This window comes from Meriones unguiculatus, chromosome 7 (genome assembly GCF_030254825.1).
Source record: "Meriones unguiculatus strain TT.TT164.6M chromosome 7, Bangor_MerUng_6.1, whole genome shotgun sequence".
Classification (NCBI taxonomy): Eukaryota; Metazoa; Chordata; class Mammalia; order Rodentia; family Muridae; genus Meriones; species Meriones unguiculatus.
This window is the reverse complement of record NC_083355.1, coordinates 18440306-18457561: the sequence shown is the minus strand read 5'-3', so window position 1 is coordinate 18457561 and position 17256 is coordinate 18440306.

Here is a 17256-nt window from a genome sequence, read left to right as displayed (position 1 = left end):
GATCCCATTATGTGGCCCCAGGCTCTCCTTGAACTCATGAATCCCCTGTGTTGGGCTGGTATTATAGGCACAGAATCTAGCTTTATCAGCTTTATCCCTTTTTCCTTTTTTTTTTTTTAAGATTTATTTATTTATTTATTGTTTATACAGTATTCTGCCTGCATGTACACCTACATGGCAGAAGAGGGCACCAGATCTCATTATAGATGGTTGCTGGGAATTGAACTCAGGACCTCTGGAAAAACAGACAGCGCTCTTAACCACTGAGCCATCTCTCCAGTCCTATCCCTTTTTCTAAATGGTCCTTGCCATTGCATTCATTTTTTTTTTTCTGAATACTTGATATTTGTCTGATCAATATATTTTGTAATTAAAGGAATTTAGCTAGGCATGGTGTTGCAGTCCTGTAACCGAAGCTATTTAGGAGACTGAGGCAGAAGTCCCTCAAGCTCTAGGCTTCTAACAAAAAGAGGGTGTATGCGTGTGTGTGTGTGTCTTGGGAGATGGCTCAGTGGGTCAAGCATTTCCCATGTAAGTATGAAGACTGTAGTCCAGGATTCCCAGAATCCACATAAAACAGCTTTGTGGGTGTGGTAATCTACCTGTAATCCTGGCTAGAGGACTGTAATTCAGCTAGAGCAAGCCTAGCTGAACCAGCGAGCTCCACGCTCAGGGAGAGACCCTGCCTCAATATAGACGGGGGAGTAGAAAATTCATAAATCACCTGAAGAGCTTAATGACTCTTCCAAATATGTACACTTGTGTCACCCACCACACCCAACGAAGAAATAGCGTCAGCATCCAGAACATTCCAAGCCTGCCCTTCATCCCTGGGTCCCAAAGATAACCTGCATTCTGACCCCTGACATGGAATAGTTGACTGTCTTGGAATTTTCTATGAGAGTCAACAAGATATTTCCATCCTCTGTGCTTTTTCTTTCCTTCAGCATTGTTTGTGACATTTCTTCACATCATGAACAACAGCAGTCTATTTATTCATTTTCGTTGCCACATAGCACTCTGTTACGTGAATATGCTAAAATGCATTTGCTTGAGCATGCTAAAGGGCTGAGGGGGTAAAGGCCTGCCAAGCCTGAGTCTGACAGTGACCTGAGTTTGGACCCTGAGAACTACATGGAGGAAGGAGAGAACCAAATGCCACAAGTTGTCCTCTGACCTTCCATACATGTGCTATAGTACACATACACACACATACACATACATACACACACATACACATACATACACACACATACACATACATATACATACATACACACACATACACATACATACACACACTCACACACACACACTGAATACATTAAGAAGGTAAAAAAAAAAACAAAAAAAACAAAAGTCGGTCCTGGTGTTGCACACCTTTAATCCCAGCACTTGGGGATACAGAAACAGTCGGATCTCTGTGAGTTCAAGGTCAGCCTGGTCTACAAAGTGAGCCCAGGACAGCCAGGGCTCAGTTACACAGAGAAAAACAAACAAACAAAACATATGGGCCTGTAGTGGCAGCTCACATCTTTAATCCTAGCTCTTGGGAAGCGGAGGCAGGTAAGTTTCTGTGAGTTCTGTCTGGTATACATAGTGAGTTCCAGACCAGTAAGGCTACATAGAGAGACACTGTCTAAAAAAAAAAAAAAAAAAGCCAAAGGCAGGGACTGGACATGTGAGTTCTTGCTGGTTGGGGTTGTTAGGATGTGCAGCTGTGAAAACTCCTCTTCTCCTGGTTCTCAGGTCTACTCTTCCCTCTTAGGCTTGTACCTAGTATTTTGGGTCACCTTGTCTCTGCATACATATATTCAGCTCTAACAGAAACTACACCACAGTGTCCACCCTCACCAGCTGAGTTTGCTGCTCATCCTATCCAGAACGTGTGCTGTCTGCTGCCTTCCTTCCTTTTTTCCTTTCCTTTTTTTCTTTCTCTTTTTTCTCTTTCTCCTTCCTTCCTTCCTTCCTTCCTTCCTTCCTTCCTTCCTTCCTTCCTTTTCTTTCTAAAAAAAAGATTTAGGCCAGGCAATGGTGGTGCATGCCTTTAATCCCAGCACTTAGGAGGAAGAGACAGGTGGATCTGTATGAGGCTAGCCTGGTCTACAAATCAAGTTCCAGGACAACCAGAGCTGTTACACAGAGAAACTCTGTCTAAAACAAAACAAAAAGTCAATGTTTTTATTTATGTGTACCGTGTATGGAGCCCTCAGAGGCCAGCGAGTGTTAGATCCCCTGGAATTAAAGGCAGTTTTGAGCTGCCTGATATGGGTGCTGGGAACCCAGTGCAGGTCCTCTGGAAGAGCAGGTAAGTGCTCCTAACTGCCGGGCCATCTCTCCGTGTCCACCCAGCCCACAGCAACTTCTGAACGTGGCAACCTTAGCTGGTCTGAGACTCAGATGTCACCTAGACTCTGCCTCTCGAGGGCTGGCACTTCAAGTGTGGACTAAGACACCTGGCCTGGCGACATTTAAATAGTTAATTAATAGGACAGAATCTCTTGTATCTTGGGCTGGCCTGGAACTTGCTATGTAGCTAAGGAAGACTTTAAATTTTTGATCTTCCTCCTCCCACTTTTAACACGCTGGGATTACAAGCATGTAACCCACCATAACGTCGTACCATGTGCTACTATGCTCTGTTTATACAATGCTGTTGACCAAACCCAGGGCTTTACGAACGCTAGGTGAACACTGGACCACTGACTTACACCCCAGCTCTGTGGTAAATACACAAGGAAAACCACCTGAAGGGAAGAATTATTTCTTGTGGCTCACAGTTTCAGAGAGCTCAGTCCATTACTCTTGGCTCTGTCATACTGGGCCGGTGTGAAGCTAAACATTGAGGTGGTGGTTTGTGGTGCTTGGTGTAGGAGGATGCCATTTACTCAAGGTGGGCAGGAAGCCGAAAGCCAAAAGCCAGACAGAAACAGCATTCAGGGGTAACATTCAAAACACACCTCCTGAAGCTGCTACCGATTCCAAAAGCGCCCATCAGGAGGAACCAAGCCTTCCCCTTGGCTGTGTGGACATTTCACCTGCCAGCTACAGCAACGGGAACAGGGAGACGGTGCTTCTTTCCAGCTTGACAACTTGAGTAGATGAAGAGAAGGGAGTCCGTGAAGTTGCCCTCTGGCTTCTGTACCCGGGCATGGCGCCATGCACCCATGTTCACATACATGCCATACACACAGTAAAAATAAGCAAACAAATAATAAAAATCCGGGCACAGCTTTGCACATTTTTTTTATTTCCAGCACTTGGGAAGCTGAGGCAGGGAGATCTCGTTGAGTTCCAGGCCAGCCTGGTCTACGTGGCAGTTCCAGGCCAGCTAGGGCTAGAGTGAGATCCTGTCTCAAAATAAACAACAAACTCAAAACAACAAAAATCCACAATACTTCATTTTCCTATGTAGTCCAGGCTGGCCCTGAACTCTTATCTTCTTGCCTGAGTGTTGAGATTACAGGCACAGGCTGCCACTCCTGGCCTCGTTTCTTGTTTTCCTTTTCTTTCTAAAGTTAAATTTGTTGAAACGTACGTAACGCTGTACACCCATTATCCCAGCACTTCTTAGAGTGGAGGCAGGAGGATCAGGCATGAAGGCCAGCCCCAGCTACATAGTGGCTTGAAGATAGCTTAGACTGGATAAGACCGTGTCTCAAGGAAACCAAACCAAAATCCAACCAACCAAGCAAAAATCCCAAAGTCAAACAAGCAAAAACCAAGTTAAGTGTATTGGCTAAAGCCGGTGTGATGGCTATAATCCTGGCACTCCGGGAGGCAGAGGCAGGTGGGTCTCTGTGAGTTTGAAGCCAGCCTGGTCTACAGAGGCAACTTCAGGACAGCCAGGGCTACACAGAGAAACCCTGTCTGGAAAAACAAGCATTGGCTAAGTGCTTGAGGTCCGTCTTTTATTTTAGTCTGACATCAGCTGCATCAGGAAGGGGTTGCTGATAACCCAGGCTTTTCTTGTTTTGTCAGGGTCTCACTCTGTAGCCCTTGGCTGGCCTGGAATTCACTGCCTAGAGACTAGATCTGACTGTCTGCCTCCTGGGTACTGGGCTTAGAGGCAATGCACGACCGCCAGGACCCACTACGTTTGTGTTAACTGTGTTTCATACACGAGAAATTGACTCTGAAGAAGCCAAAATAAGTCCAACAAAAATAATCTCTCCCTCCCTCCCCCATTCCCCCTTATTCCACCTCCCTTCCTCCCCATCTTCCTCCTCTGCCCAGAAGCCTCTTAAATGACAAGGACAGACACTGCCACCTAAAGAATTTCTTTAAACGCAGGGCGGCGGTGCCACATGCTTTTAATCCCAGCACTGGGGAGGCAGTGGCAAGTGGATCTGTGAGCTCGAGGCCAGCCTGGTCTATAGAGTGGGTTCCAGGACAGTCAGGGCTACACTGAGAAACTCCTGTCTCAAAAAAAACCCAAAGAGAGAGGGAGAGAGAGAGATTATTTCAGGGTTGAAGTGTGGTACCAGGAAGACAAACACGAGCTGGCGAGAGACAAATTCAGTAAGGGAATTTTGTCCCCGGTGTGCTGCTGATCCCCCTCTGTTGGGAAGCGTCACTGAAAAACACGGGGTGGAACTGGATCGAATGGTAACGGCACCTTTGACGGTCCCAGCCAAGATCTGTCGGCCTTGCGTGCACCGGGTCAGCCTCCAGAGGGGAGCTCAGAGGAGGGTGTGGAAGGCGCAGCGCCGGGAGTCCTTCCTGGGAGCAAGGGGCGGATGGGCGCAGCCCCCTCTACCCTGACCGTGGCTGTGCCCCCTGAACGCTGGAGACTGCAGCTGAGGGTACTGCCCGCCCCTCCTCCACCCCAGCACCTAGACCTGCCGGTCAGCCCTTTCCCAAATCTACCCTGCCCCCTGGATCCCTCAGAAGGAACTGGAGGCCAGGATTTACAAATGGGCCCCAGCAGGGCCAGCGTGGGACGGGCCGAAAACATGTTTGTTTTGAAGAGCTAGATAGAGCTGCCCAGGAGGAGGAGAGGGAGGGGGAAGGAGGGAGGAGGGAAGATAGGCGGAGGGAAAGGGAAGATTAATTGGCTACTTAGACTCTAGAGCCAGGAATTGAATGAAGCCTGCCCACGCTACCTCCTGTCCTCCTCCACTTGGCATCTTGAGAAGGGTTGGTGGCCTTGTAAGGACACAGGAAAGCTGAAGGCCCGAGAGCCGGTGGCCAGGTTCGGGCGAGGATGAACGAGGTTACCCACACAGATCCCGGGCCCTGGGTTCTGGGAGGGGGAAAAAAAATCCAGAGGTTGACTGGTTTCCAGGTCCTGGTCAGGCAGGTTCTGCCAATGCTGACTCACAGCGCCACCTGCCGGCCGGGGCCCCCACGGCAGAGCAGGCCTCCCTGTAGGCGAGTCCCTCCTGGCCTGGGTCCCTGGCCACTCCAGCGGTCAGATCAGAAAATGTCGCGGTGGCAGCCAAGGAAGGAATGTTCTGAAGCAGTGGGGACTCTGCCTTTCCGGCCACCTGTGCCCCTCATTCCACCCCGTGCTCTCGGGACACTGCCGGTTCTAGGCTAATTCTGGAGGCGAAAAAACAACAAAATGTTTCCCTGGAAGATTCCTGGTTTGGATGGTAGTTTTGTCTGTTTGTCTGCAGAGCTTGGGGCTGGAGTGGATCGAACTCGGGACCTCGTGCTTGCTAGCCCGTGCCCTACCGCTGAGAACATCCTCAGTCTCCTTAGTCTGGCTGTCCAGGAGCTCACATTGTAGACCAGGCTGGCCTCAAACTCACTGTCTCTGCTTCCTGAGTGCTGAGACCTGTGTCACCATGCCAGGCTGTATTTTCACTTTTGAGATAGGGTCTCCCAAGTTGCTAGGTTGAACTTGATTTGTTTGTTTTGGTTTTGTTGTTGTTTTTTGAGACAGGGTTTCTCTGTGTAGCCTTGGCTGTCCTGGACTCACTTTGTAGATCAGGCTGGCCTCAAACTCACAGAGATCCTCCTGCCTCTGCCTCCCCGGACTGCGGTACCACCTTGTCTGCTGCTAGATTGGACTTGACTTTGTTCCATAGTCCAAGTAAACCTGAGACTTGGAGCAGCCCTGCTCAGCATGTGAGCTAGGTGGGTCTCAGACTTTTGCCGTTTGGGTAGTTTTTGTTGTTGAATTTGTGTGTGTGTGTGTGTGTGTGTGTGTGTGCGTGTGTGTGAAGCAGATTAGTGTGCATGTGTGCAGAAGTCAGAGGACAACTTTTAGGAGTCTCTTTTCTCCTACCATGGGCTCCTGGAACTGGATTCAGGTGATCAAGCTTGTGTCCTAAACACTTTTACTTGCTGAGCCACCTTCCTGTTTTTTTTTGTTTGTTTGTTTGTTTGTTTTTTTGGTTTTTGTGTTTTTTTTTTGAGACAGGGTTTCTTTGTGCAGTCCTGGTTGTGCTGGAACTGGCTCTGTAAACCAGGCAGGCCTTGAACTCAAGAGATCCACTCTGCCTCCTGATTGCTGAGATTAAAGTCAGGTACCACCACTGCAGCCACCACCACCACCACTACTTGGCTACCTTAATCTCTAATTAATTAATTCATTCATTCATCTATTTATTTATTTGGTTTTTTTCAAGACAGGGTTTCACTATGTAGACCAGACTGGCTTCAGACCCAGAGATCTGCCTGCCTCTGCCTCCCAAGTGCTGGGATTAAAGGTGTGTCCTCCATTTCGGGGGCTAATACTGGGCGTTTTTATGTAGTGGGTGTTGGGGTCTGAACTCAGGTCCTTATACTTGGGTGGAAAGTACTTACCTGAGAGTATGCTGACTCTTTTTATGAATCTTTTATTAGGATACACACACATACACACACACACACACACATACATGTATGTATTTTAAGTTTATGGAAGAGTTTTTAAGAAATGATACCCGGATTTTGTTAAAAGTTTGCCCTATTTGTTCTCTTTCATCTGTATTTTATATGTATCAAATTATTTTTGAGAAGGGCCAGAGGGTCCATCAGTAGCACAGTCTGTGCTTAGCATGCGCTAGAGGACTTGAATGTTTAATTCCCAGCAGGGCCTTGAGCACATGACCCTCGACCCGCAAATACTTGAGTGGGCATTTATTTCCTAAGAGCTTTGTCTTGCATCAGCACGGCTGACTTTTCACCCCCAGGAACTGAACACAGTTGGCTTCACCCTTTCATCTAATCCCCTCTCCATATCCAGTGGGACGCTCATTTTTCTCAGATTCTTCTCCCGTCTGTCATCTAGACTGGTTTCACACGTCTACGTAATTGTCACGTTTATCTTCCTCTCTCTATTTGTTATTTTGAGACAGGGACTCAGTGTTACCCTGGGCTGGCCCATAACTCGCTGTCTAGACCAGGCTGGCCTTAAGCACTCAACGATCCACCTGCCTCTGCCTCCGGAGTGCTGGAATTAAAGGCACTCACGTGCGCGCTTCCATTCCTGGCTTTTCCTTATTTTGGGTGTGTGACTGTGAGTGCGTGCGTGTGTGTGTGTGTGTGTGTGTGTGTGTGTGTGTGTGCCTGTGCGTGTGTGTGTGTTTGCATGCATGTCCAGATCAGAGGTCAGCCTTGGGAGTCGTCCCTCAGGAAGCCTGGTTCCTTCACTGGGACTGGGGCCCGCTGATAAGGCTGGCTGGTCAGCGAGCCCAAAGCGGTTTCTGCCTCTCCAGTGCTGGGATTATAAACATGGGTTTAGAACCCTGCCTTCTCCTGGTTGCTCACGTGGGTACTGGGGGTTGTACTGGGGTCCTCATGTTTCAACCGAGTGATTTATTGCCCCCAGCCCGCCTGCTTTCTTTTCTTCATTTTTAATTAATTAATTAGTTAATTGGTTAATAAATTAATTAAACTGCCGGGGATTGAGCCCAGGGCCTCGTTCATGCTACCTCTGACGTGTGCTCAGATTATGTTTCTTTCCTAGAGCAATTTCTTACCCTTCGTCTTCCCCTTTCTCTGTGCTCGTGTGTGTGTGTGTGTGTGTGTGTGTGTGTGTGTGTGTGCTTTTACAACAGCTGGGAGCATGTCCGATACACTAGGTCCCAGACACCCAGAGGTAGACAGCTGTGTATGGCTCAGGAGGGAGGCTGCCTGTCTGGAATCTTCTGCAGGCCCTAGGCTCTCGAATGCAGTGCTCACCCCTTCCTGGGGACCCTCCCGCACCCCAGCTCCTGGCCTTGGATGGGCCTCTGGCTAGTTTGCCGTAACGCCTCCAAGTCAGCACTCAGCCCTCTGTTGTTCCTGAGCCCTGACTCCACCTCCTGCATAGACTCCCTCAGCAGAACCTGTTCAGAACATGTGACTCCGGAAGGGAGGCATCTGTTCCCATCAGTCAGTTCTCCCCTTTCCTCCTTGTCCCTGTGGCTACCCTGCCGGCTCTCCAGTACCTCTCTGGTAACTAGGACTGATTCCCACCTTTCCATAAACAAAAACAAAAACAAACAAATCCATGTGTTCCCTCTCCCAGCCTTGTGCCTCAGCTGTTTCTGACTTGTTTTTTAAAAAGATTCTTCAGGTGCTGGCTGGGGATGTTGGTAGAGTGCTTACTCGTTCCCGGCACTGCATAAACTGGGGGCATGGGGCTGGAGGGATGGCTCAGTGGTTAAGAGCACGGGCTGTGCTTCCAGAAGACCTGGGTTCAATTCCCAGCACACACATGGTAGCTCACAACTGTCTGTAACTGCAATTCCAGGGGATTTCAGTTCCGACACCCTTATGTAGACGTATGTGCAGGCAAAGCACCAGTGCACATGGAATGAAAAGTAATTTATTAAAAAACAAAACAAAACTGGGTGTGTGTTGACAAGCCTGGGTCATACAACTCTGTCTCAAAAAACAAAACAAAGGCTGGAAAGATGGCTCGGAGTAAAGAGCATATATTGCTTTTCTAGAGGACCCAGATTTGTTTCCTAGCCCCTAAGTGCTCGTTCTTTTCTTTCTTTCTTCCTTTCTTCCTTCCTTTCTTCCTTCCTTCCTTCCTTTCTTTCTTTCTTTCTCTCTCTCTCTTTTCTTTCTTTCTTTTGACAGGATTTTTCTGTGTAGCCTTGGCTGTCCTGGACTCACTTGTAGATCAGGCTGGTCGGAAACTCACAGAGATCTGCCTGCCTCAGCCTCCCTGAGTGCCGAGATCACAGGCGTGGTCACCTTGCCTGGTTCTATGCTTGGTTTCTTACATCCTCCGGTAACTTCAGCTCCAGGGGATGCTACACCGTCTTCCGTCCTCTGTTGGCACACTCATGTGGCACACACACATGTATAAATACAAAAAATAATTCTTTTAAAGATTTATTTATTTATTTTTATGTGGATGAGTGCTCTATCTGCATGTACACCTGCATGCTAGAAGAGGGCATCAGATCAAATTATATGTGGTCGCTGGGAATTGAACTCAAGACTCTGGAAAAGCAGAAAGTGCTCTTAACCACTGAACCATCTCTCCAGGCCCCAGAATTCTTTATTTTTTTAAAAATGATTTATTTTCATTTTACATGTATAGCGTTTTGCAGTTGCCTTGCAGACCAGAAGAAGGAATCAGATCCCCTGAAACTGGAGTTACAGACAGTTATGAACCACTGTGTGGGAGAGCTCAAAAGCAAACCTAGAACTTCTGCAAGAATGGCAATTTTTTTTTTTTTTTTAATGTATAATGTGTGAGTGCTCTATCTGCATGTGTGCCTCCATGCCAGAAGAGGGCATCAGATTCCAGTATGGATGGTTGTGAGCCACCATGTGGTTGCTGGGAATTGAACTCAGGATCCCTGGAAGAGCAGCCAGTGTTTTTAACCTCTGAGCCATCTCTCCAGCCCCACCTCAACTGAATAAAGTAATAAATTAACTAATTAAACAAAAACAAATGAAAACAATTTCCACCTGATCTTCAGTATTTCTAGTAGCTCCAGCTCCAGGGGACCTGACATCCTCTTCTGGCTTCCGGGCATGTCCAGAAGTAGCACACACTCATGCACACACACATACATGTAAATAAAACTAATAATTAAAAATATTTCAACGCCCCTCCCCTGTTTTTGTTTTTTGTTTTGTTTTGTTTTTGTTTTTGTTTTGAAGCAGGCTCTCACTATGTAGTTCTGACTGGCCCAGGGTTCTCTAGGTAAGCCAGGCTGGCCTTGAACTCAGAGATCCTCCTGCCTCTGCCTCCCCAGGACCTGTTTCCGAAGCACTGAGACTAAAGGCGTAACCACGGACGGTCCAACTGCTTTGTGAAAAACTGCATCCATCCAGCCAGTAGGGAGGTTCAGCAAGCAAAAGCACTTGCCACCAAATCTGCCAGCCGGCGTGTGACAGCTGAGGTTCTGAGTGAGGAAAGACGATCGCACACTCACGCCCCGCTGGCTGTCCTCGGAATTCCCTACCTGTACTGTGGCACATGTGCCTGGGTGCGCGCGTGGGGGTGGGGCACGTGCCACAGAGTACATGTGGAGGTCAGAGGTCACCTGTAGGGGCGAGTTCTCACCTCTCACGGTGTGGGTCATGAGGACTGTCCTCGGGTCGTCAGACTTGGTGATAACTGCCTGCCTGCTGAGCTCCTTCCTTGCAGTTCTCGCCCTTGCTCCTAACGTGGTGTGCCGACCTGGCTGATCGTGTCCTTCCTGCCACTTCTGGCCCATCAGTCGCCAGGGCTATTCTGTAGCTCTGGTGAGTCGCCTTAGGCCTTCAGGATCAAAGGATCAGGCCTGTGGTTCCATCCAGGCTCAGATTCCCACTCTCCCTCTTCAGCTGTTTGCCTGCCCCTCCCTCTGTTCATAGCAAACGAGGTGCTTCTCCCAGCAGGTCATTGCTGCTGTGTTTTCTCTCTGTGTGTAGCCCTGGCTGTCCTGGAACTCACTATGTAGACCTGGCTGGCCTTGAACTCACAGAGATATTTTGCTTCCTGGGTGCTGCTATTAAAGCCATGCGCCACCATGCCTGGCCCTGGCTCTATTTCTTCCCTCTCTCCTCACTCCCATCTCCGATCGGCCATTTTCCTGACCTTAGGCAAGTTACCCAGTCTCCCTGGGCCCCAGTTTTTCCATCTGAACCTAACAGGGCTGCCTTACTTGTTTCAGCCTACGATAACAGAAACCCCGAGGCTGTGTCCTTTACAAGGAAATGAAGGTTCTATCTTATGGATCTGGGGATTGGTGCTCCAGTAGTGAGGGGATGGCCCCTGGTGACACCGTCTCCCTGTGCTACAACTGTGTGGGGGAAGCCACCGCATGCACAAGGGGGCTGAGCCCACCCTTTTATCAGGGACCCCCTGCTGTGCACTGACTACAGCTTACAGTCCCACCTCCCGAAGCTGTGCCGCTCACACAAAGTTGTGGGGGGCTCAGAGGGTGAGCGTTAGGGTCACCGGCCTTTGTCTATCACCACGAGGGCTGTGTTAATGAGCTGCCTCCGAGGAGAGCCTCATGTCGGTGCTGCAGGCCTTCCCCAGAGGTTTGTCCAGCGCTCATCAAACCTTGACCATTACCAAGCAACCACAAGAGACCCTCAGCCTGCCTTCCCCCCTCGCCTTCCCCCCTCAGCCTGGCAGCAGAGCATCTTCACGTCATCTGCATTTGGGAGGCCACAGCCTCTCTGTCCCACTTTGTGTGGAATTCTAGGTGCTGAAAGGATTAGCCCCATTTTCCTATTCTGACTTCCTTGGCAGAACCGGTTAAGACATCTGGGCAGACGGGTGGTGGCGGCACAAGCCTTTGACCCCAGCACTTGGGAGGCAGAGGCAGGAGGATCTCCGTGAGTTCGAGGCCAGCCTGGTCTACAGAGTGAGTTCCAGGACATCCAGGGCTACACAGGGAAACCCTGTCTTGTGGGGAACTTGTACACTCTGCACTGAGGCAGGAGGATGGCAGGCGTGAGACCTGTCACTGAGAAAGAGGTGACACATGCCTCTGTGGGCTAAGACATTTAATACAGGCTTAGGCTTTGGTGTTAAATGGTGTGCGTTGGCAGCACGCACAAACAATCCGCTTGGAAGGCTGAGGCTGGAGGAGAAAAGCTTGAGAACGGTCTGGGCTAGGCAGCAAGTGAGACCCTGCTTAAAAAAGGAAGGAAGGGAGGGAGAAGGGTGGGAGGGAGAGAGGAAGGGAGTGGATGAGTGGGTGATAGCTCAGTGGTTAGGAGCAATGTCTGCTCTTGCAGATTTGATTCCCAGCACATACATGGTGGCTCACAATCACTCTTAACCCCAGGGGCTCCAACACTTTATGATCTGTGTAGGCACCAGGCTTGTTTGTGATTCTCTCTCTCTCTCTCTCTCACACGCACGCACGCATGCACGCACGCACGCACGCACACACGGAGGCAAAGCACTCACACAAAAAGTTAAAAAGCGGGGGGCCTCAGTGCTAAAGAGCACTGTCTGCTTTTCCAGAGGTCCTGAGTTCAATTCCCAGCAACCACATGGTGGCTCACAACCATCTATGGTGGGGTCTGATGCCCTCTTCTGGCGTGTAGGCGTACATGCAGATAGACTACTCATACACTGAATAAATAAATTTTGCAAGTGCAGTACAATTGGGCATCACCTTTTTTCCCCCAGGGGAAGACTAAAGGCATTCACTATAATAATTCACTATAATACTCGGCTCTCTCCCCTTCCTTCTTGATACAGTCTGAGGCAGGCAAGCTGGGCATCTCCGTCCCAACATCACATCGTTTATCATTATTATTTATTAGCTGCTCCAATTAGCGCTGGCCTAAGCACATAGGTGTAGAGCCGTTCGCTAGGGGTCAGGGGCAACTTACAAGAGGTCACATGCACCCCAAAAGTGACTCCCCCTCTCCCAGCAGCCACCAACTGATAAATAGCTTCTCAGCTAGGGGAGGGCCATGGGGGACACCCCTGCCCCAGGCCTTGAACTTTGCCATTCTCTTGAATAGCTGCGATTATAGTCTGGCTTCGTGTGTGTGTGTGTGTGTGTGTGTGTGTGTGTCCCTTGAGACAGACTCTTGCTTTGTAGCCCTGACTGGGCTTAAGCTTCCCATGTAACCCAGGCTGACCTCACAGTCCTATGTCAGCCACCCAAGTTTTGAGATTACGGACATGTGATACAATGCCTGGGGCCATTTGCTTTGTGTGTGTATGCCTGTATGTGGATGTTTCCCTCTGTGTCCACACGGGTAAGCCAGAGGAGGTCGGGTGTCTGGCTCTATCATTTTCTGTCTTAGTCTTTTGAGACAAGGTCTCTCCGAACCTGGAGCGGAGAGACTGGCTGGCTGGCAAGCCGCTGGACCTTTCCTGTCTGTTCCAGGGCTGAGGCTTGGGTTCCCATGGCCAGCTTTTATTATTATTATTATTATTATTATTATTATTATCATTATTTCACGTTGTGGAGTTGCAAACCCAAGTGCAGCAAGAGCTCTTAGCCACCGAGCCAGCTCCCCAGCGTAGAGCTTGCTTGTACTTTTTGAAAGATTTGTTTTAAAAATCTTAGGTGTGTGGGGGTCTTGCCTGCACGTGTGTATGTGAACCATGTGCTTGTCTTGCTCTCAGAGGCCAGAAGATGGCGCTGGCTGCATGCCCTGGCTTTGGAGTTACCCAAAGCTGTCAGCCAACGTGTGGGTGCTGAGAACTGAGCCTCGGTCTTCTGCAGGAGCTGCAGGTGCTCATAACTGCTGAACCATCTCTTCAGTCGCTACAGATTGCTTTTAATTTAGCTTCTGAATAGGTAAGAAACACAGAGCCGTCAACAATCAAAATTATATAGAAAGAAATTCATTGGGAAGCTTTACTCTCGCCCTGACTTACCCCTTGGTTTTCTCAGCACTCACAGGCCACCACTGTCCCTATTTTCCCTATGCAAATTCAAAGAAATGTAAATCAAAACCAAACAAAAACAAACAAACAAAAAATCAAACAGAAACTTAACACACAGGGAAGATACAAACCCTGCTTTGTAGGGATTGGAGAAATTTACAGTCCAAAGAAAGAGGTAGATCCTGTGACTTCCAGAGTCGTCTCCCCTGGGATCAGAATGCTGGTTAGGAGACTGTGTTTGTGAGGATGCATTCTCGTTGTATTGGTTACTTTTCTCTCACCGCGATAAAACACCATGACCAAGGCAACTTACAGAAGGAAGGGTTTCTTTGGGGCACACAGCTCCAGAGGGACAGAGTCCATCGGTATTGTGGCGGTGGCAGAGGAATAGCCAGGCAGGCATGACGCTGTAGGAGCAGCTGACCTCACACCTGGAGCCACAGACAGGAAGCAGAGGGCAGTCTGGGGGATGGCTGGAGCTCTTGGAGCCCCACAGCCCACCCCACATCTCACATCTACTCCAACAGAGTCAGACCTCTTAATCTTCCCCAGGCAGTTCCAGCAACTGGGGACCAAGGACTCAAACACATGAGCCCATGGAGCCATTTTCATTCCAATCTCCATACTCATCCATTGTTGTGGCTGCAAGCTGGTCAACTGTTTGGGGGAGACAGTTCAGTGAACATTTGTAAAACGTTTCAAAACTGAGGCAGGCAGCTGGGGAAAGGAGAGTCCAAGGACAGTCATGGAAGAAGAGGAGGAGAAAGGGAAGAGGGTGGTGAAGGGAGAGAAAAAAAGAGAAGAAGGAGAGAGCTCAGTATTTATAATAATAACAAAATGAATACCGAGTATTCATCGGGGTGGGGGAGTAGAGGAATGAGTTGCAGGAGCAGGTATGAAAGGTAGGAGTAAGGTGTTGGATACTGTAGAATGTCAGACACACACATCACACACTCTACGTTCTTTCTCTGCCTTTTAAGTTAGGGTATCACCAAGATGGCCTCCAACTCATCCTGCAGTTGATGTAGATCTGAATGAACGGTCTTCAGTGCCTCGACCTCCCTACGGCCACATTATAGGCTTGTGCTGATACACGAGGTGTGTGTGTGTGTGTGTGTGTGTGTGTGTGTGTTTGCATGTGCACAGGTATGCATCCTCATGTGTACACATGGAGGCCAGAGGTCAATGTCCCATGTCCTCCTCTATCACACTCCTTATTTTTAAACTTGTTTTTATTCATCATTATTACTATGTGTATGTGAAGAATCTCCTGTATCAGTGTTGTGTAAACATTGCTTCCCAATCATCTCTGATCGGTTAATAAAACGGCTGAGAGCTGGGCACGGTGGTGCATGCCTGTGATCCCAGCACACATGGAGGCAGAGGCAGGAGGATCTCTGTGAGTTCGAGGACAGCCCGGTCTACAAAGGGAGTCCAGGACAGCCAGGGCTACACAGAGAAACCCTGTCTTGAAAAAAAAATCTTGTTGAGTAAACTAGAGAGGGTAATTAGGAAAAAAACAAACCCAAATTATACCATAATTTTACAGCAGTCCCTCCCTCTTTTTATACAAAATTTACCCTTTGTTTTATGTATGTATGTATGTATGTATGTATGTGTGTGTGTGTATGTATGTGTGTGTGTATGTATGTATGTGTGTATGTATGTATGAATTTTTACAACAGTGTTTCTCACTAAACCTAGAGCTCACTGATTGGCTAGACTGGCTGGAGGGCAGGCCTCCGAGGATCCTCCCATCTTCCTGCCTGGGATTACAGGCACTCAGCGCTATGCCTGGCTTTCTCTTTGTGTGCTAAGGGTCTACACAGCAAAAACTTTATCAGCCGAGCCCTCCATGCAGCCCCTCCCCCTTTTTCATTTATGGGAACAGGGGTTTGCTAGATAGCCCAGGTTTTCTTAATTGAACTTGCTATTCTCTTGCCTCAGCATCCAGAATGCAGAGATCACAGGCACGCCTCCTCACATTTGTTTACCGGGCTCACCTTCTCCTTTCTTTCTTCTCTTGTAGTAGTGAGCCTTGAACCCAGGGCTCGGTGTGTGCTGCCACTTTGCAATCTCCCATGGAGCCAAGGCCATAGCCCACCTTTTTCTTTAAGGAGACATCTAGTGCCTATTGTCACCGGAGTTCTCCGTGTCCCCAGTGGCTGCCCATTCCTTCCATTAGAGGTGACAAAGAGACAGTGGTCTGGAAATGTCACCCTGGCTGTGACAGCATCCATCACCACAGCCTCACTCTGTCTTGGCTGTCATACCACGTGCTCACAGAAGGGGGCGACACAGACTTACCGAAACACTGTTCCCAAACTCGACAACCAAGCTTTTCTGGTAGAATTTTCTCCTTTGTGGTCCATGATTTAGGAAGATGCTTCCTACCAAGCCAAACACAGTTAAATAGGTAATCATTGATTACGTCCCTTTGGTAACTCATGTTCCTTGTCAGCAGAAGAGATGATGTAGGCTCGCCGATATGGTAATTTTCCACACAATAGGCCATTTTTAGTTTAGTTTTAATCCCACCAGGTTTTGGGTGGGAGGTGGTTGGCAATGAGGACACAGGCTGGCAATTACTGCATTAGAGGCCCAGGCTTTGGTCTCTCAGTGTCCCCTGAAGTAGCAGAGGAAGAGAAAGCACGGGCACTGGTCCTACAAGCTCGTCTATGTAGGCGCACTCCCAGGTGTACTAAATCTGTCCTTGCTAGGCTAGGAACAGTCCAAGGTTAGGGACTCCTTAACCATCCCAGAAACCCCAGCGCTAAGCAGACAGCTGGGCACACAGCTGGGCTAAGGAAACATTTGCTGATGAATGGAAAGAGACAGCTACAGAAGAATCAGGAAGCAAAGTCTTTAATAAATAAACAAAAAAAGATCTCCCAGCCACTTATTCCAGGCAAGGCCCAAGGGCGACGCTAAGGAAGAAGGGAGAGATACCTTCCCAGCAGGCTCAGGGGGACCCTGTTTCCACCCACCCTGGAAGTCCCTGCTCAGGACATGAAATAGGGACAGCAGGCCTCACAAAGCAGGACTGCTGGTGACCTTGGCAGGAGGGCTTAAATCAGGTGGAGCCTGGGGAAGGGCCGGTTCCTGTCTGTTTTTCCTCACGATTGGATAATTAATTTCCAGTTCCTGCCAAACCCCTTGTCAATGGCTCTGTGTATAAGGAGGGGAGCTGGGAATGATCTGGAGTGCCCACTTAGGGCCCCTGGGCCGGTGGAGAGGAAATCAGACAGCCCTGGGGGCTCCCCCAGTGTGGGGCATCCCGCCTCGTGACCTGGCAGTGCAGGGAGGGGCCAACTTGAGAGCCTTAGAGATTAAGTGGGACACTAGAGCTGCTCATTCAGGCTGGAGTTTGAGCCTGAGCGCCCTGAAGTTGAACCCCTTCTCCACTAGCTAGATAAGAGGAATGAGACCAAGGCTGTGTAGAATTTGGACATGAGCAATAGAGGCCCGTTTCTCCCCGTTTCTTCCCTTATTAGCTGTGTGGCCTTGGACAAGTCCTTGGA